Source organism: Artemia franciscana, chromosome 19 (assembly GCF_032884065.1).
Source record: "Artemia franciscana chromosome 19, ASM3288406v1, whole genome shotgun sequence".
Taxonomy (NCBI): domain Eukaryota; kingdom Metazoa; phylum Arthropoda; class Branchiopoda; order Anostraca; family Artemiidae; genus Artemia; species Artemia franciscana.
In genome coordinates, this window is record NC_088881.1 from 9049113 (window position 1) to 9071297 (window position 22185).

General features: G+C 33.3%; 1 long non-coding RNA gene across 1 annotated transcript; it reads left to right on the forward strand.

Moving 5' to 3' along the window:
• Positions 1 to 5474: 5474 nt before the first annotated feature.
• LOC136039260 (uncharacterized) lies at positions 5475 to 9092 on the forward strand. The gene is made up of 2 exons (XR_010620397.1): positions 5475 to 5605; positions 8916 to 9092. It is a non-coding gene; the product is annotated as an uncharacterized LOC136039260 (long non-coding RNA).
• The last annotated feature ends 13093 nt before the right edge of the window (positions 9093 to 22185 follow it).

The following is a 22185-nucleotide window of genomic DNA, read 5'->3' on the forward strand; positions in this document are numbered from 1 at the left end:
AAAAACTTGCTGCTGATAGAGAAAGTCAGAAAAGAAAGCGTGCCGAGGAATCAAAAGAACAGCAAGGAAACAGGCTTGAGGCTAAAGAACGCAAAACCGCGCAGTTAGATGAAGATCCACCTGGACAGCGAGAGTCAAAACATATCAAAACTGAAAATGATAGCGATGATGATTGGGTTTGGGATCTTGACTTGGATAAGGTCATCAATGCCTACCAGATTTTAGTTAAAAAAACAAAGGTTCGGCGATATGTATTTCATAGTGAAGCTGAAAAATAAAGAAGAAAAAGAAAACTGAAAAAAGAAAAAATGTAAAAAACTAAAAAATACTAAAAAGAAAAAACACTCAAAGAGAAATTACAGACCGGGACACAAATGACGACCGGGACAGAGGGTATATAAATAACGACCGGGACACTCAAGGAGAAATTACAGACTGGGTTACCGGGACACAAATGACGACCGGGACACAGGCAATATAAATGACGACCAGGACGCAGGTATTTAAGAATATCGTTCAAAGACAAATTTTTAATTGTAAGAAGACTGTTGAAAGAGAAATTTCTAATTGTAAAATGACTGAAGAACCTACAATGGCAACACCCGAGGAAGCTGCTCAAAACGAATGTATTCACGCCGAGTAGCTGAGTTAGTAAAGCGTTATGTTTCAGGTTCTAGGTCCGAGAGGCTCCAGGTTTGAACCTTGGCTTTAGCATTAATACAAAAGAAGAAAAAAACTAAAAAAGGTAAAAACTACAAAAAAACTAAAAAGAAAATATGTATATATATTATATATATCATCTTTTCCACAAAAATAATAATTTAGTGCTTCTGCTTAAAAACAACAATCGAATTGATGCCTCCTGATACGCAACTATCAACAAAGTGGCAATCGTTGTGGTCGGTGATCAGTTCTTACCTCGAGATAATATTCTTTATAGGCGAAACAATCAGTTGACAAGAATTGCTTAAACTCATCGATCGCGCCCCCACCAACGCCTATAATATATATATATATATATATATATATATATATATATATATATATATATATATATATATATATATATATATATATAATATATATATATATATATATAAATAAGTTGTCTGTGTGTGTGTGGGTCTGTCGGGTGACGTCATGTTTGTGTGTTGACTGACGTCATGTTTGTGTGTTGACTGACGTCATGTTTTCGACTGACGAAATTACAGACCGGGAATCGGGACACAAATGACGACCGGGACACCGGCACATAGGGAATATAAATGACGACCGGGACACTCAAAGAGAAAGCGACCGGGACACAAGGAATGTTCGATTAGCAATCACCATCAACCAAGCACCAGGACACAAATGACGACCGGGACACAGGGAGTATAAATGACGACCAGGACATAAGTAAAAAAAGGTAAAAGCTACAAAAAAAGAAAAAAAACTAAAAACTAATAAAAAAAACTAAAAAAGCTAAAAAACTAAAAAAACTAAAAAAGAAAAAAAAGAAAAAAAGGAAAAAAAAAAAGATAAATAAAGGAGAAAACAAAACTAAAAAAAAATAAAAATAAAAAAAACTAAAAAGAAAAAAGAAAAAAAAATAAAAAAAACTAAAAAAACTAAAAAAACTAAAAAAAAAGTAAAAACAAAAAAAAACTAAAAAGAAAAAAAGGGGAAAAATACAAAAATTTATTTCATCATATACCATTTCAAAACGAATGTATATACAGACCGGGACACCGGGATACAAATGACGACCGGGACACAGGGAATATAAATGACGACCGGGACACAGGGACACAACTACAACGGGGACGCCGGGGGGGCACAGGGGGATATATAAACGACGACGGAGACACAGGGAATGTTCGATTAGCAATCACCATCAACAAAGCTCAAGGGCAATCATTAGAATCATGAGGTATAACTAAAAAAAACTAAAAAAAGGTAAAAAACTAAAACCTAAGAAAAAGACCAATTCAAAAACGAATGTATATACAGACCGGGACACCGGGACACAAATGACGACCGGGACACCGGGACACAAGGAATATAAATGACGCCCGGGACCCTCAAAGAGAAATCACAGACTGGGACACCGGGACACAAATGACGACCGGGACACAGGGAATATAAATGACGACCGGGACACAGGGACACAACTACAACGGGGACGCCGGGGGGCACAGGGGGATATATAAATGACGACGGCGACACAGGGAATCGTCGATTAGCAATCACCATCAACAAAGCTCAAGGGCAATCATTAGAATCATGAGGTATAGATGTGAATACGGATTGTTTTTCCATGGACCATTATATGTTGCATGTTCAAGAGTCGGTAAACCTGACAATCTATTTATATGCACAGACAATGAGACAACAAAGAATGTTGTATATTCGCAAGTTTTACGTAGTTAAAAACATATATATATATATATATATATATATATATATATATATATATATATATATATATATATATATATATATATATATATATATATATATATATATATATATATATTCACAGGTGGGACATAGGGACACAACTACAATGGCGCGTAACGACTTACGCGCGCGGGGGGGGGCCCAACAGCTAGTATATATATATATATATATATATATATATATATATATATATATATATATATATATATATATATATATAAATATAAATATAAATATATATATATATATATATATATATATATATATATATATATATATATATATATATATATATATATATATATATATATATATATATATATATATATATATATATATATATATATATATATATATATATATATATATATATATATATATATAATGAGAAGGGAAATCACCAGTGAAACAGCACAAACACACACACACACACAAAAAAAAAAAAAAAGACAGAAGGAGAAAAGGAAGACTGTTTTCTTACATTATTGATTAATATAGATCAGCACTTGAATGAGGCCTTAACCCTACTCATCCATACAATCACAGATCAAACAGCATAGCCATACACAATCAACCGTAAAGAATAATCCATGGACAGGCAGTCGTGTCGTCAGTAAGTATAAGTCGTCTTTTACCAAACAGAAAAAAAGACAAATAACTCAGAGGTAACAACCCAACACAAGGGCTCATCAGGAGAATACACACTTGCCTATAGGGTTTCGGCACTTTAAATTCTCTACCCAGGCAAGTCGCGTGCCTACCATAAATTGCCTATGGTATCCCCGTGTTAGGTATCACCGCCAAAATATATGCCTATGAAAAAACAAGCAAAGGTAAAACAACCAAGTAGCACCAAAACAAGCTTATCCTACCTTAGTTTCTGTGTTTAAGTTACAATCTATTAAGTTTACAATCTATATTAAAACTAAACAATTATTCAAAAATTTTCACTATGTCCAAAATTCTCTATTAATATAAATGTGTCCTAGATAAAAATCAAGGAAATGAATGTAAAATAAGACCATTTGAAACGACAATATATGCAAAATCCTCCGGAAATCCACTGTCAAAAATTAGGGACACGCCAAACTCAGTAACAAGGAAAATCAAAATTAACCAAAGATTTCGCTAAGTATTTCAAGATAATTCTTATGGTATTTATTTAAAAGTTCGTTATAATGAAAAATAAATTTTTAAATTGCCAAGTTAATTTATTTGCAGAAAAACCTTTTAAAATTAATTTTTGGCTTAAAATTTTACATCTATTTTTAAAATCAATATAATTACTACAAATCCTTGCATATCTAAGCAACTGTTATATATATATATATATATATATATATATATATATATATATATATATATATATATATATATATATAGTACCGGGCTTTGCAGCCAGGCCGTGGCACTGGGCACGCTTCCAAATATAGATTCTCACTGTCGCTTGTCTTCTAAACGCAGACAATTTGAGCCTTTTCTTGATATCATGAAGTCCAAATAGACCTTAAACTAGAAGTAGTGCCTTTATAAAATTAAGTTTATTTTATTTGACCTTTAACTTTTGCTTCGGCTTGTCTTTTGTCATAATTAAAGACATATCGCTGAACCTTTGTTTCTTTTAATTGTTCAGGTGGTGGGACAAAAACTTCTTTTTCTTCCTACGATTTATCAAATCCAGGTTTTTGATTTTCAAAGGTGTTGAAAGCATTGACGACCACCTTTGTTTCTTTTAATTGTTCAGGTGGTAGGACAAAAAATTCTTCTTTTGCCTTGACTTGTCTTTTGTCATAATGAAAGACATATCGCCGAACCTTTGTTTCTTTTAAATGTTCAGGCGGTGGGACAAAAATTTGTTTTTCTTCCAACGATTTATCTAATTTTCTAATTTATCTAATTTTCAAAGGTATGGTAGGCATTGATGACCTTATGTCAAAATCCATAACCCAATCACCATCGCTATCATTTTTAATTTTGACACGTTTTGATTCTCACTGTCCAGGTCAATTTCCATTGACTCGCCCACATGCTTGGTGTTGCATATCTTCTAACTGTGTGTGTCTTTGCTCTTAAGTTTATTTTTGAGCCTCTCTAATTGTAGTTTTCGCATATCTTCTAACCGCCCGTGTCTTTGCTCTTCATTTTCATTTTTGACACGGTTTTAGATTTTGATTACTTCAGACAATTTAGCAATAACCTTTACTATAGCTGTCCGTATTGATGCTGTCGCAATTGATGGTCCAGGTTGTCGAATTTCATATCTTATTACGTTTGATATTTCAGGTGTTGGTTCCAAAGAATCATCATACATAGTAACTTCAATTGCAAATTTTCATTTTTGAGCCTTCCACCAGACATTGCATTATATAAATAACTGTTGTGTTGGAAACTCAACTATCTTATTTATGCTATCATAACATCATATTGGAAAATGCTTATATGATGCCACATATGATGTCAAAAGAAATGCTTATAAGACGTACTAACATAGCACATGAAGTCATTTGCAAAAACAAAAATTAAGGCTCTTAACAAATTTTATCAGAGTTCTAACCTATTTATACGATTTTTATTGTTTTTTATACGAGAATATCTCAAGATAAAAAATTTCCCGAAAGAATGGAACCATTTTGGGAACATATATATATATATATACATACACAATTATTGCTTACTTACAAAGATAGCATATACATATATATATATATATATATATATATATATATATATATATATATATATATATATATATATATGCATATTCATATCCTCAGCGGATTCAGCAGAGTGGATTATTTATAATGAAACCTTTTTTTGCCTATGCAGCAATACATATATTTTTTAAAATAATTAATTTTAATATTAATATATTAATTTTTTTAATATATTATTTAACTATTTTTTAATATTTTAATTATTAATTATTTGCTTTAATTTTTTTAATTATTTTTTTAATTTAATTATTTTTTATTATTAATTATTAAGATATATCTACAAAATGGCCGTATTAGCTTAGTTTTTATTTCTGTGATATATTATTTCTGCACTAATGGCCTGTTCAAGATTATCTTTTTTGTGATTACTGTTTTTTCTTTGTTTTTTTTTTTAGATGCAAGAGCTAGAAATGCTAGACTATGAATTTCAGCATCTAAAGGATGGCAGGGTCAGTATTCACTTTATTATCTAAATTTCTCGAACATCCTAAGTTTCAATTGGAGTTGAGTTCGAAGCTGAATTCTGGTTTAGCAATTGTAGACGTTTTTTGGACCCATTTAGGGTTTATTCATTTCAGCCAGGACTCCCACCTTTGTCCTAGCAGTATTTTCGAGTCTTATAATGCGATATTGCATCTTGTATAAGTAATTTTTCAAGTTTTTGCCTTTAGATTTTTGTTACTGCTTAATTAGTGTGATTTTTTCAAAGATCTTTTGGTTTGAAAGCTAAATCTTTGAAGGGGTCTGTAAATATAAAACCCCGTCTTCATTTGCCCTTGTAGCCTTGTTACGGGAAGTTGTCCAAGCGACCTCGAAATGAGTAACAAATCAGGGTGAACTAACATAGGGTGGTTCTTGCCACACCCCGTCAAGATTTGTCACCAACTGTGACGGTACTTGACTAACTTTGCCTTAATAAGCCAAACGAATAATAGTAATTAATAGTAAAGTAAAAGGACATGGCTTAATAGCAAAAGGAAAAAGTACAAAGAATACACCAATGAATGCTTTTGTTAGTTCTGAGAGAGGTTTGCTGAGTTTTCAAAAACACAGAAATTCTATAAGCAATTACTTTTTTAACCAAAAAATGTTCCAAGGAGTATGTATGCTCATTACTGCCTTAATCTATTGTATATACAATGAGCCCTTACTATACGAAATTCTAATGAAGCCTGGGAAGGACTTGGGCCTACCTGACTCACTGATTTTTTTTATGAGGGATTTTAGCAACTGAGACGAAGTTTTAGCAAGGCTAAAATAAATATGTAAAGACATGGTAAAATATGTAAAATTTTGGTAATATTTTGTTAATATTTGAAAAAGTGGAGTAAGATCTCTTTGACCTGCAATTTTATGAAATCAATTCTTGCGCCAGAAGGCCGGAGACATTGATTTTGCCAACAATCCACTATGTTTCACGCCTCTTTATTTACCACGCCTTCTTATTTTTCACGCCTTCTTTATTGTTAATTTTTGTTTAATGGCCGTCACAGTGCACTCCGAGCACGAAATTACCACAAAGAAACAGAGGGACTGCTGGTAAGAAAATCTTCTAACTCAAATAGTTTATATCAAAAAGTTCGTGGTAACGAACTGTAAGTGACAAGCGACCCGGCTCAGTAATAACCGAAACTCTAAAAAACGATTTTGATCCCAAAAGATATATCAAAAGAATTGGTGTTTTGTGCTCATTTCAAATATGTAAGTTTCATTAAGTTTAGTCTTACCTATCAAAGGTTACAAGCCTAAGAAAATTTCCTCGATTTTTGAAAAAAAGGGTGAATACCCCCCTAAAAGTTATGGAACCTTAGTGAAAATCACATTTTCAGATTCAGCGTATCAGAGAACCATACTGTAGAGGTTTCGAGCGCCTATCTGAAAAAATGTGGAATTTTTTATTTTTTTGCCAGAAGAAGAATCATGGATGCGTTTTTTTCCAGGAGTCATCGTATCGACCCAGTGGTCCTAGAATATCCTGACAGGGCTCATTTGAAGGGAATTTAAAAGTTCTAGAGCCCTTTTTAAGTGACCAAAAAATTGGAGGGCAACTAGGCCCCCTCTCACACCCCCTTTTCTCATAGTAATCTGATCAAAATTTTAAGATAGCCATTTCGTTCTGCAGAGTTGAAAGGCCTTCTTTCTAAGTTTAACTTGATTGTTCATTGCAATATTTCTGGTCTCATTCATTTGTTTCGTTTCGGGTCTCATTTATTCACTGACAGTAATTTCTATTAGGTTTAAGTTTGAATTATTTTATAACTATGTCTAATCACTCCTACTACTACTATTACTACTACTACTACTACTACTACTACTACTACTACTACTACTACTACTACTACTACTACTATAACTACTTTTATTTGACATTGTTAAATAGTGTTTTCTCTCTATGTATTCTATTTTCTTTTCGTTTGCATACACGATGAGGGTAAGTAACATCGATGAATATTAAAAAAAAAAAATTAATTCTAGGTCAATGAAGATTCATCAACATTACCAAAATGACCTCATGCGTGTAGGTTTGGGTGTTCGTGTGTGTGTGTTTATGTGTGCGTGCGTGTGTGTATGTGTGTATTATTAATTTTTATTATTAATTAATTAATTTTTATTTATTAATTAATTTTTAATTTTTAATTAAATTAATTTTTATTTATTAATTTTTATATGTTTTAAATGAAATGAAAATAAAGCTCGTTAATATTCCTTTTTTCAGCTTTACAAAATAGTACCAATTTCTTAAAGAAAATAAATTATTAGATAAATAAAATTATGTTTTTTTATTTATATATAAATAAATTTATATATAATTCATATTTTTTTTTATTTATATAAATATATATTTTATTTATATATTTATTTTTATTTATAAAATTTTATTTTTTATTAAATAAATAAAATAAATTAAAGTTAATAAATAAATTAAAGAAAATAGATTCTATTATTATTATTCTAAGTCAGCCTAGCTGAATTGTCACCGCCAACTTAGGGGACGTACAACCTCTTTGACGGTATGTAACTACCTGTATTGTCACCGCCAATACAACTCCAAGATGATCACCTTATTGACTTGCCACCTGACAACAATAAACTAGAATGGTAAGATAAACTACTGAAAGATTGTTTGGAGAGGTGGGTGCTGATAATATATTTCATAATAATCACCATACTGACTTGCCTTCTAATAACGACGACGATCCAGATTGGACTGATAATTTTTTTTAAAGATTGCTTTGGAGTGGCGAATGTGATTCCCCCTCCCATTATTTCAATGAATATTACCCCAGCTCAGCCAAGCGACTTTGAACATGAAAGAAACCAATTTGTTCTCGAGTTTTACATAGCGTAAACTTGAGTGAGTGGCCAATAAGACACAAATACCAAAATTCCTTCCTCCTACAGAAAAAAACTCGAAATTCTCAAATTTAATAAGCCTTATTTTCCACGGGGGGTATTTACCGGGGGTATTTTCCAGGGAGGTATTTTCTGGGGGGAGGAGTGTTTTCCTCAGGGGGGCTATTTTCCTGGGAGGTATTTTCTTCAGGGGTATTTTCCAGGGAGTATTTTCTGCGGGGGTATTTTCCGGGGGCAAATGCCGGGAGGAGGGTTAGGCGCCGGCCCCCGTGATTGAAATATCCGGAGTTTTAGTCATTGTTTTTTACTTTCTAATAAAAGTATTTATCCCTGGTTGAACTAATATTTGCACGCAAAAAATCTTATTTTTGTTATTATTTATTCTAATACCTATATTTTTTGCAGGCCGTATATAGACAACAAAGAAATAGCCTTGTTTTCTTTGCAAGCGAAAAAAAAACTGAATGGTCAGCCGTAAAACGTGAAAGAGACGAGATAGATAAAGAGCGAAAGAAAACAAGTAAATAATGAACGTGCATCTTTGATATTTTTTTAAGCTTAATTAAAAAAATGTAAAACTTTTGTGTTTTCTTCTTATTTATGATAGCGAATTAAAAACACTGTCTATTGAAGTTAAAATTCTTTGAGTCTCGGCCTGACTCAGAACCAGAATATGAATCGCTTCAATCTGTTTTATTTGAGTATTTTGCCTTCGAGTTCTTATATGAAGTTCGTCCGGCTTTACGACTTCAAGGACATCCTAGATTAGGAATTGGATAAATTTCAAGCTTATAAATTGGACAATTTTCCTAGCATTAAAAGTTTTGGAGCCATTTTCAGTTTGGATACACATTCAAAGATACATCTAATTGGTTGTATAGATTCATGACTTGCGTTATGGGCGCTAAAAATGGGCGTTACATTTTTCCATGTCTGTTCTTTAATCTACCACTGGATATAGTAGGCCTATATCGGATTTACGCTCAAATCAGAATTATCGTAAAATGTGCTTTAGTTTATCTTTGCTTAGATGAAAGCTATGAAATTCTCCATCAGTTCAAAAACAACACAAGTTCAAGCTGCGGTAATTGGAATTTAGTAGCGATGCAAAACTAAATTTATGCCTAACTCTCTGTCCTAAATCTCAACCCCTCAAAAAACCTCACAGTAAGTACTTGAAATATTATTTTATTTAAAGAAAGCAAATATAGTTTATAAAAACACGAATTTGAAACATATTTTGACTGTATCAAAATTGAGTCTAAGACTCGCTTAGTCTCTGATAGGCCTGTAATTCTCATAGCACGAAGATGAGACTGGGGAGAACTCAATGAACGCGAAACATTTTCCAGGTGACACCTGGAACTGGGCCAACTTGAACTTACAGGGTATGCGAACAGGGATAAGGGGAACTCAAAGACTACATTAACTATTATAAACAACTTGTTATGTTGATTCGTCAAGCCCTAAATGGATCCGAATTTGTTGTTTCTCCAATCGGCTTGCATCTCACTGGACATATACACTTGACCGAACGACCCTAAGAGGGGACAAAGTTTTAAAAAGGTTTGGTTTAGCCGTTTCATCATACCTGAAAAATGCCAAAAAATGTTTTTCTCTGATTGCTGTAAGACTTTCAGGCTAAATAGACCGAATGACAAGCATTTGAATGAGGGCAACAAATTTTGGAAGAAAAATGGGATTATGTCAATTTTCTGCTGATCTGCTCGGAAATTTCAGGACACTTAGAAATGGCCCGGGTCAACATCATAAGAGAAAAAAATTAAGAACAAAATTACGGTTATATTGATTCATGAAGTCTGATTTTCTTGAGACATTAAAGCACAAAAGAAATAACAACTGAGAAGTACAATCTGAGTTTTGAGGTAGGATTAGCCCATTTTTCTTTTGCTTTTGCAGAAGAACCTTCGTCGGAAGTTTACAGGTGTCCACCATCGTTTTATCCTATCCCAAAAAGCCCAACCACCAGCTTCTGACTAGATGGGGTAGGCAATCCTTGTACCTCAAAAGAAAAGGGGCTGCTATCCACAATTCGCCAGCCATCAGCAGCAAGTGGCACTTGATCATAAGAAATAGTACTAGCAAGAAAATGTTTTTCCCCTTCTTCGGTTTCCTCAACTACGGGTCTTTTCTTACATATTGGTTGGTGCTATATATGTCCAGGGAAATTGACCTGAGATTTTGACAGCAAGTACTGGTTCCAATCCATCTAAACCCAGCAGTGTATTCCACAAAAACCCAACCATTATGGTCTATGGCTGAGCAGTGACTGAAATCAGCCGTAATTGGCCCGTATTTCTGTCTATTACTTTCAGCGGCACCATGAGAAGGTTGTCACCACTACCCCACTGACCTTGAAAAGGTCGTGACGGTGGATTTGAATAGGTCAACCCGTACACTGGATTATTGAGTTTTTGCTACGAAATCTAATTTACTAACCTGGAAGTTGTGACACCCCGCTCATATACCATTTCGAGGATTTCGCTATAAGAGGCAAGCAAGTTGGTTCAGGGTTGCTTGAACTAGTTTTCAGTTGATCTTCAAAATGGATAAGTGATCAAATCTTATGCAAAAGTGTTCGTAATTGTGTTCAATAATATTTTCAAATCACCAAGACTAAGCGTAGAAATGAAAATATTAGAAATGGAAAACATATGTCATAGTGTCTAAGGTAGAGGTATAGAGACGTAGTGCCCAAGGCGGAGATGGAAACCCTTTAGCTGGAGTCGTTGAATGAAAGTCAAAGTATTTGAGTTTTAGCTTTAATTACAAGTTTACCAATGTCAAATCGTTTCTTTTACGAATAATGTACTAGTTTTGATTAGGATTCTGCCATTCTGTAAAACTTGTTTAATTTCAACCTGTATTCGAACGACCGAATTTTGCAAAAAAGTTCGAATCGATGACATTATTTTCCTTGAATTATGAACGTGCGTCCCCGTTGAATCCCCGTTTGGCCCATCCCTTGCTTAACTCAATCCCTATTAAGCTCAATCCCGTTTGACTCAACCTCCATACCACTCAGCCCCTATTTGGCTCAATATTTTCAAATTGGCATATGAATAAACTTGGACTAGAATGAGAAGTTTACTTCTCGTTTCACTTTCAGTTTTCTATTTCAATGGTCTAAAGACACGCTGCTTTTATCGTTGGTTGTTTGATGAGTCAGATGATCGCTTTGTACATAAGACTAGGGTTTTTAGGGTTGTAAGACTAGGGTTTTAGGGTTTTTAGGAATATAGACAACAAAGTACTCAGACAGAGGTGGCATCTGTTCCCTTAGTCTTGAAGAGGCAGGTCCTATTGTTACCCATCTGGTGGGTACGTGTTTTAAGAAGTGGGTCTTAGAAACACCACTTTTCTCTTGAACATTCACGTAGTATTCTTGTCTAGCCGGCCAGCCCCTTTGATGATCAGATCGGAGCAATTATCGCCGATTTCCTGCAAAAGCAAACAAAGCAAACTTTCGCATGCAAACCGATTAGGGTTCGCGTAGCGCAGGTGCCGATCTCCTGATTCTCAGCCCTCGGCCGGGGTGCAATGCGTGGTTGGGGGCATTTCCTGCAAGCATTTCCGAAAAGCGTTGGGTACCGAATGTATCCTTCAAGCATTTCCCGAAAAGATACCGAATGTATCATTTCCTGCAAGCATTTCCGAAAAGCGTTGGGTACCGAATGTATCTCGCAGGTACCAATATCAAGGAGACCTTCGCTACCTGTCAATTCACTTTTTTCGCTGTCAATCAGATCTAACATTTTAATAGTTCTATGGGGCACAATTATTAAGTGAAGCCTTAAATGAAATCAAGCTTTTTGTCGAAATTTCAATTAATCTGAAGCTGAATGACCAGTTAATGCATGCCTTTTGGGGTAGGGTAAATAAAAACCTAATTTTGAGACCTGGGATGGTTACCCAGATCAATACCCCTACGATATTCTAGTGGACTCTAGGTGCCCCCCTGAAAATTCCCCCGCGGATTGCCCCTACACCTAGATTCTTGTCCTTATTAGATTTTGAAATAAACCCTTATCGAAAAATACAGCAAATTTGTTCCACATAGAACTTGAAAGTTACATTTTTGCCACCTCCCTTCTATAATTTTGTGATTTTACATCACCTCAAGGAATTAGGGGGGAGGGGGAGTTAAACCGAAAGTGACTTTGAAAACCAACGGATAACAATTTGTTGAATATAAGCATGGATTTGGCACTATTGAGAAGTAAACAAGGTAAGAAAACAATTCTTTCTCCATAATATGCAGAATAATTGAAGCTAACACATTTTGGGGGCTTTTTAACTTATTATAAGGATGTTCTATTGGAAAGTGTGAACAGGATGCCTTTTTCTGTCGTTATAGGCGAAACCACTGATGTTTTGACAGAGAAGCAGCTACCCATATGTGTTTTGTAACGCAGTGAAACCCTTGAAACTGAGGTTGACTTGATTGATTTTGTCAAGTGTCCAGATAAAGATGCTGAAACAGTCTTCTCGGAATCTAAGATTAAAGACACCTGGATTCCCAACCCTTTTTTTAACAATGTAGGATAGGGCAAATAGACGTCTGTATCAAATAATTCTTATCTGTGCCTTAAATAAACAGTTTTTAATTAGGTAAATTGAATAATTTATGTTTTGCGTAGAAGGAAAATGGAGAATCTTCATGCAAATGTTTAGAACTTTTGAACTGAAAGAAATCAGTGCTACACGTCATTTGGATCTTGCCATCGCTCATGCGGACCATGTGGCTTCAATTCCGTCATTAGCTACTTATTTCATGTTTACACAAAGCACTTAAGTCGACTTAGAAGTGGACAGCCAGAAGTCCCAAGGAAATTCAAATGTATGGAGGCTTTGTATAAACCTGGGCACATCTACATCTCAGTCACTAGATGGTTTTCTCTGCTTGGGGATGCGCTGCAACTAACTAGAGATGATGTCCTGGCAGACAATCTCAAGATGGTTTTCCCTGCTTGGGGATGCACTGCGACTAACTAGAGATGATGTCCTGACAGACAATCTCAAGATGGTTTTCCCTGCTTGGGGATGCGCTGCGACTAAATAGAGATGATCTCTGTCTTGACAGACAATCTATGTGCCCAACGTATCCTCGTCAATTATTTGTAGTCCGTTCGTATTGACATGTCTCCAAAATACAAGCAGGTTCACATGAAAAAAATCTAACCTTTCTCCAAATCACTAGAGGGCAAAATCGTATCCATGGAGGAGAATATCGGGTTTGAACCCCCCCCCCCCCAAAAAAAGTCCTTATTTAAAAAATAACAACTTCCCACACAAAGATTATTTGTTGCGTTTTGTAATTTTTTGTACCCTCCCCCGCCTTCCCCGAACAAAAATTTGGGATATGGCCTTTTTATAAGAAGAGAGGAGGACAGATATATAGACAGATTGGAGGACACTTGATTATATGTAATAGGTTAGCCGACATAGCATTGCACTGGACTTTTTTCTTTTTTAGAAGTTCGGCTTTTCGGTCAATTGTTCCACTTTTCCTGCAACTCGTACGAGAATATTTGTAAATTCTTAAGACGAAATTGAGTAGAATACTTTATTATACTATAGTAAACAGAGAGAGAATTATTCCAAAAAATAAATGTACTATATTTTTAATACAACTTTATAACCCAGGTACACTAAATCACACATGTTTCTAGTGTATACACAGCATTCCCTAAACAGCACGTAAGTTAGTCATATAATAATCTACACTTAGAAAAAAGATACAAAAATTAAATTAAACAAATGCGAAAAAAAGTATTAAGGGACAGAACGAAACAAAAACTGCTAATATTTGTCAAACATCGATTCTAGAAATTTTCACCGTTTAAAAAAATTTGTTTTCGACAGATTGTTTTCGAAAATAAAGGACAGAGCGAAACAAAAACTGCTAATGAAAATTGTTTCCGAAAATTAAGGGACAGAGCGAAACAAAACTGCCAATGCTTACTGTCAAACATCGATTCTCGAACTTTCCGCTGTTTAAACAAATTTGTTTTCGAACAAAAAATTCGGGAGTAAAAAGACTCGGTTTCCGAACAGTATTTCGATTCTCGGGCGCAAGTGACGCTTGGTTTTGAGAAGCAAATATTCTAAAGCTGATCACTATGTTGTAAACATTCGTCCGTTGCTCTTTGCATTTTTTTTATTACATTTAACATTAATTTTCTTTCCATCCGCCTTTAAAAATATCATTCATTTCTCGAACAATTCTGTTGTGGAACAACCTTTCACAGCGAATTGTGGTAGAGAGCTTAAGTGTCGGGGAGCTTAGTGTATTTACTTATTATGTATATTACTATATGTATTATATTACTTATATGCATATTACTTATATGTATCTACTAAGAGCTTAAGAGTATTTACTTATATCATTACTTGCTTATTATATATATGCTTTATTATACTCATAACAGTAAGGATAAAGGTTTTTTTTTTTATCATCCAATATTGCCAACAGTTCAGTTAGGTTGAAAAACACAACGACAAAACCTTCGTAGTTGAAAATGGAGAGTAAAGAGTCAAAGAAGAAGGTAAGATATGATACATTTAAATTAATTATGTTTTAGTTACCATAATTAATTATTATAGATTCAATGGTTTACTGTTAATAATATTTTTCGCACTTTCACAAGCGATAAATACTGAATGTGCTCATTCATTTATCCAATAATAAATTATGGAATCCCGGGATCCTTCAGAATATTTTTTTTATAAAGCTAAAAAATGCAAAAAAAAATTTTTAATCCTTTCCGAAAAAGTTCCATTTTATAAGAATAAAGCTAAAATGCAAAAAAAAAAAAAAACAACGAAAAAACCTATGTAGCCTGCCTAATATTTATATAGAGTTAGGTTGGGCGTTATTTAATATTCTTTAGTCAATTTGATAATTAAAAACTAATTAAAGCTACCTGTCTATATTATAAATTTGACACCAATCCAAATATGTATTTGAATTTTCAGTAACAATTCAAAGTGTGAATTTTGTCGTAAAATCATCGCCTTTTATTAAAAACAAAAATAATTGCTTTTTAAGTGCAACTTAGATACCTAGTAACGGTATTCGCATATATATAAATAATTCATTGTAGACAATTAGAAATGGTATAACTTTAGAAAAGAAAAGATAGATTGTTTTTATTTAATTTAGTTTGATTTAAGAATTTGACAACTTTGAATAAGAAGATAAATAAAAAAAATCAGCTTCATTTAATTTATAGATCTGTTATATATTACATAATGTAGCATATATGTTACGACTCTAATTTTTGTTACATTAAATATTATATAAATACATTTTACATTTAATTTATTAATAGTATGAAGCTAAATTATGTATATTGCACGTATATATTTATGTTTAATACCATTTAATTTAATAAAACTACAAAACTTTAGCTATGGAGAGGAAAGCTGAAAATTTCTAGTTATTCTAGTTTTCTTTTATTCTCTATTTATTCTAGTCATTTATTTTTTTCTAGTTATTATTTCTAGTTATCTAGTTATTATATTATTTCTAGTTATTCTTTTTTTTATAAAAAAAAGCGCACTTCTAAGAATTATTCGCATAAAAAAACTTGAGTAAGGAAATGAAAACCAAAAAACGTTTTAAGTTCTTTTTCGTTTCTAATTTATAGATTCTTTTTAAAATACGAAACAATGGCAACTGGAAAGTACTCCTCTAATTTACCAATTTTCTTAAATAGAAAATTGATGGAACTAAAAAGTTAATAAAAATTGCTCATAAATTAATAAAAATTAATAGAACTAAAAAAAGGAAAGCTAGAACTGTTTCTAACTTAAATTATGAAGATATGACTGGTAGGGTATATAGAAACAACGGGATTTAGGGTGTAAAACTCAGAAAATTTACAAGAAATAAAACCCTGGGTATAATGTTACACACAAAATTCGCATGACAAAATTAAGAATTGAAATATGATTATAACACCCTTGCATGATATATAAAAAAAAACACATTATGAATAGGATACCGTAAAAGCAAAGAACTAATCAAAACATAAAATTAATTAGTTTAAAATCTGAAAAGACAAAGATATAAAAATTAGAATGGACGGGGAGTAAGAAACTAAAGCCTTTACGTATAATAGTGCAGTTTACAAACAAAACAAAGATTCTATAAAAGAAAATATGGCGGTCCGCCAGTTTTAGCCTGCACAAAATGCACTCCTGGTTGTAAAGAGTTCACTCTCTTCTGCACCCTGTACAACCTGAGTCATACATAGCGGATAAATCCGGGTTTCCCCCAAGGTAATGCAGTCATTATATAACTAGCAAGAGATCCTACTGGACCAGGGGTAGCAATTCACAAAAATGTTGAGGCACTTGTTTTAAAACCAAAAAGGTATCTTTCAAAATCCAGGTATGCCCCCCTTCCCCCACCAAATAAATATTTTTCAAAATTTAGGGTGTGTATTTTATATTTCAAGATATAAAAACCGCATTTTTCATAATTGTTCTTCAGTTTTTCCTTGAGAAGGCCACTCCTTACAAGCTGTAAAAACCTTGAATTTTTCTGGGATAGGGGTGCCCAAAGGTTCCTCTGTGAATACAAGCTTAGACTATATTACCTGCTTTTAAACGTCTATATTTATTTTACAGGGCTCCATAGTCAAAATGTATCTTCACTGCAGAAGAGTTTATTTGATTTTTTTTTACTATATTCTATGATCACGGTTCCCAGAGAGGGATCTCAGGGAGGGGAGCTGCGCAGCAACCCTCCCCTGTGTGTCCGTATAGAACCAACTCAGCTGTAACTGATTGATCTTTTTGTAGTGTCCAATCTCTTTCGAAATGAATTGGTTATAATACATAAAACTCCACACAAAACTGTTCTTGGATACAGGCGGTATACTACTGAGATGGGTCCTTAGTAGTTGTACAATATGTTGAATGAATATAGAATATTGACTTTATTTACTGTACGAATAATGTCAATTCCCATTGTTATATCCCTAGATATCCTTCTATGTAAAAATTTGGGGATACAAAAATGGAACATATCCTGACATGAAAAACTCTTTTAATGGCATGAAAAGTCCTATGACATGAAAACAAGATGACGGAAGAGGACTTTTCAACCAAAACATCTTTTATAGAATCTTTGTCATAACTAATATTAAAACTTTTAAATGTAGTAATTTTTTCACAAGTTGCGTCACATCTATCTACCTGGGAAAAAATACGCCGTTTCTTTACTAAAATACTTCGATACTTATAAACTCAATATTCCAGTCTTTCATGTACATTTGATATGCGAACCAACTTGTAGTCGCTAGTGTGAACAAACCATGAATCAGTCCAATCTAAATTTTTTATAGTGACGAATTTAGAGTTAATTGATCCACAGGTGTGACTATATTCTGGTTCACGCATAAAATAGAGGAAAATAATTACATCAATGGTACAGTACCTGAGCTTCTTAAGCAATGTAAGGGAGGGATTGCCGAAGGACGTCCAAATTGTCGAAGGAAAATGTCAAAATTGACGAAGGATAGGATATCCATAAGGAAAGTATTGCCGAAAGATAACCTAACTGTCTAACGAAAATCTCCAAATTTCCAAAGGAAATAATATCTTTTCCAGAGGAAAGGATTAAATTGTCAAAGAACAATTTAAAATTGCCAAAGGAAAGGATATCAAAGTTGCCGATGGAAAGAACAAACTACCGAAATGAAAGGATGGCCGAAAACTCTCCTAATTGTTGAAGGAAAGGACTGTCAATATCAACAACCTTTTTGTAATTCTAAACAGTTATCTTAAGGCTATTCAGGACATTACCAATGATATAAACTTAACAAATTAAGGATAGATAATTCAACTTATGCAAAAGATGAATAAAACTGAAAATACACAAGATTCAGAATACAAAAATATGTAGTATTGACAAAATACAAATAAATAAATAAAACGACTAAATAAAACCACTGGGATTAAAAAAAAGGACTAATGAGAATACTTCATTTAGGATACTATTTAAACATTTTCTTTCAGTGGCATCTCTACAGCAATAAAAGAAGGATACAAAAATGAAATGCAGAGTGACGTCAAATCTGAGGCGTTTCACATAAAAGGGCATAAGTCCACTTTTCCTAATTTTACGAGAGAGCAAAATGAAAATGAAAACGCACAATGAAAGAATCTTTCTCACAAATCAGAATTTAAGAAACTTGAAACTTTCAAGATGGATTCCTATTTAACTTTTCTTTGGAATTCGCTGAAAATATCAGAAGTGCTTAATTGTTCATTAATTAGAAGATAAATAACTTTGCCCTTTTAGAATACTTCATAACTCGTTTAGAATTAAAGAGAAGCTCATTTTGAATAGACCAATCAATGGATCTCTTCGAGCAATTTCAAACCAAACACTTAACTAATTTCGGGAAAAAAAAAATGGACTTGGGCCCTTTTTGCAAAAAGCCACGGAAATTAACTAGTGGAAATATAACAGATAATATGCAAAAACTCTTTCTAAAAGGAACTTAGCAAGGACCACTATACTAGCATAAACACTAAGTAAGAGGGCTTTTAATTTGCCCCCCCCCCACAAAACATATATATATCTTTTATTTCCCCTATAGTTTGCATATAATGGATTTATTTCAAAGTAGCCCCTCCCAAAATGAATTTCTATATATGTGCCTTTCACTTACTGTAGTCAGTGCAATGATTACACACTAACAAAGCTTAAGGCTTTATGTTAAGTTCTGCTTCTTTGTTTTCGGATCCATTTCTTGCTAGGTCCGATTTTCACACGTATGATACCCCACAAAGGGATGTTCTTCATGCTCCTCATAATACCCGAGCAAAATATTTTCTTATTTATAAGAGGCTTAAAGCTTGGAATAATTTACAAATACATAATTTAAATTATATAAACAATTTAGAAATAAACAACAACTCTATTAATTTGGCCCATTTTAAGAAAAACAAATATTCATTGTATTCAAATCATGAGTTTTGTTGGGTTTCTTGGAGACTTATTAGTTGTTCTTTTTATGATTAAGATTCGTATCTGAACTACAATAAGGAGCCATTTCTCGTTCTCTCTTTTTTTATTATGATAATTAAGTGCCCAATGTCCCAGGGCAAGCGCCCCTTGCCCCATGGACAATCTCTGCTTTTCACGTGGTTTATTAATTAAGTTGTGTTTGATTTAAACAAAGGATTCCACAACAATAACGGCAACTTAGAATTTTAAGTTATATAAGTTTATGTACGGTTATGCAAAAAAATTAACATAGCAGTAACGAAATCGAATTTCTGTATAAGCAATTGATAAATTTCGAAAGTAAATTTATAAATTTTTCCTATTTTCAAGCTTCATCAGGGCTTAAACCTCCAATTCCCTTTTTTTAATTTTTGAATAGTTTACTTATGATTGTGATCATATTTAACGATGAATATGATGCTTTTGTGGATTTTTACATCAGCCTAGTGTAAAAGGACTTGTTTAAGTCTGGACGGTTATACTTAGCGCAACGTAACCACTTTGCATTGAAAATTATGTATGTAGTGTGAAAGCCGCTTAACTGTTTGTTGGTAATTTTATTACAGATTGAGGATTTATTTTCTTTTTCTCTTATGGAACAAGTTAGGGATAAAAAATTAAGAAAATAAACTTGCTTAACGAAATAAAAAGACTGAAAAGCGGCAAACCTTTAGTGAGACAGGGAACCTTGCATGACAAAAAAAAAAAAAAAAAAAAAAAAAAAAAAAAAAAAAAAAAAAAAAAAAAAAAACAAAAAAACAATAAACTCTTTAATAAATACAGTAATGATTATTTTTTCTTTTTTGCGAGGTTCATTACCTTATTAAAAGTTTTGCCCGTTCTATAATTATTTCATTTCCGTAGAAAACAATTTCTTTTCCAAACAAAATCCCTAATATTTTGACTCACTTTTATCAAAAAAGTCAACAAAGTTTTGGTAACACCCTACCCGACACATGCAAAAAGATGACAAGTGAAATAATAAATCTTAAACACAAAAACTTCAAAAATATAGACAAATGCACAAATGAAATCAAAGAACTTAAAAAAAAAGAGAAAAATATTGGGAGCAACGAAGAGTAAGAAATAAAGCTCATACAATTAAACAGGGCCCCCAACCATTTTTCCACGTCCACAGCCCATTGAGACATAATCACGCGACCTTTTTATTATTTTTAATCTAATTTTACTTAAGACAAGTTTATGAGACATGACTATATTAGTACTATAGTACTATATTAGTACTATATCAAATACTATATTAGGTAACTGAAAAGAAATCAAGCTAACCACATAAATATTTTCTTGAATCTCCCGGGCGCATGTGCGTTGGTTTGGTTGGTATGCGTTGGTTGCTAAATAGGATAAATTAAAATAAAAACAGAGTGGAGGTGCCTATTCTACTCAAACTCTTGAAAATGATTAATTGTTGAGTTAAAAACTTTAGAGAATTATAACTGCTTTCATATGGCGGTTAATCAGAAAACCAATCTATCAATTCCATAAGTGTGAATAAAAAATACAGAAAAAAAATGAATACTAGAGAATTAAAACTAAACAAAATGCTAAGTGTCAAGAATCGATGAGGATTAGCCCTACTCCCCCATATTACGCCCAGATGTAAAAGTATATCAAAGTATATTCAAAAAGTAAATTCAAAACCAGAAGCCTTCCACCCTGAATATGACCTTTCCTCCCCGTAGTTTCACTGGATCTTCTATGAAGTTCATCTAAAACGCTGATAAAATTCACAGTAGAATAAAAAGAGAACTCGGAATACAAAGCATAATTTAAGGAAAATGATAAGTAAGTTTTCCCACATAAAGAGTAGAAATCACAAGAGATCCCCTAGAAAAAGGGAAAAATCTTTAGGATTCCCGCTTAAGCCGCTTAGGACGAGAAACAGCAGAAGAGCCATCTGCAAATACCTCTCCAAATTTATGTTTCTTTCCCACTTGGGACTGCGCAGTCAAGAGAAGAGAAATGGCGTGCGTGTTCATTTTATCAGCCAACAGCAAATCCCTGAGGTCACTCATTTTCTGACTTCTGAATTCAACAGAATTATCTTCATTTTTAACTCCTTCATCCCCATCTAGACAAAAAAGAAATATAAAATTAGAAATAGCGGTAATTGTTTTCTTTCATGCTCATATTCATCATACTCATACTCATATCATACTCATGTTTTACGGGTTGGCAATTCATTCCAGATGAGTCAATGTCAGCATTTGCTGACAATGTCACATTTGCACCAAACTTTGCTGTGTGTATTAAAATCACCTGTTATGATCAGTCCTTCATTAGCAGGAATTTCTTTTGACAACTCATTAATAGTGCATACAATTTCAATGTTGTTGCCATTTGCATTGTATACATTTATAATGTTGATAGTTGATCCATCTTGTTGAAGTACCCTGCAGCCATTCCAGAGGCGCCATTTGGGGGGTGGGGTCAGGGATGGGCAAATGCCCACCCCAGATTTTTCCAGGGGCCTAAGTTTCCACCACAAAGGGCCCTTTGCTTGCCGTAATAATCCATTATGTCCAACATAATCCATTCTGTCCAATTGATTTGAAATTACTACACGCCTATTAACCAAAGAGCGTAATTACTTGACGACCCTTGGGG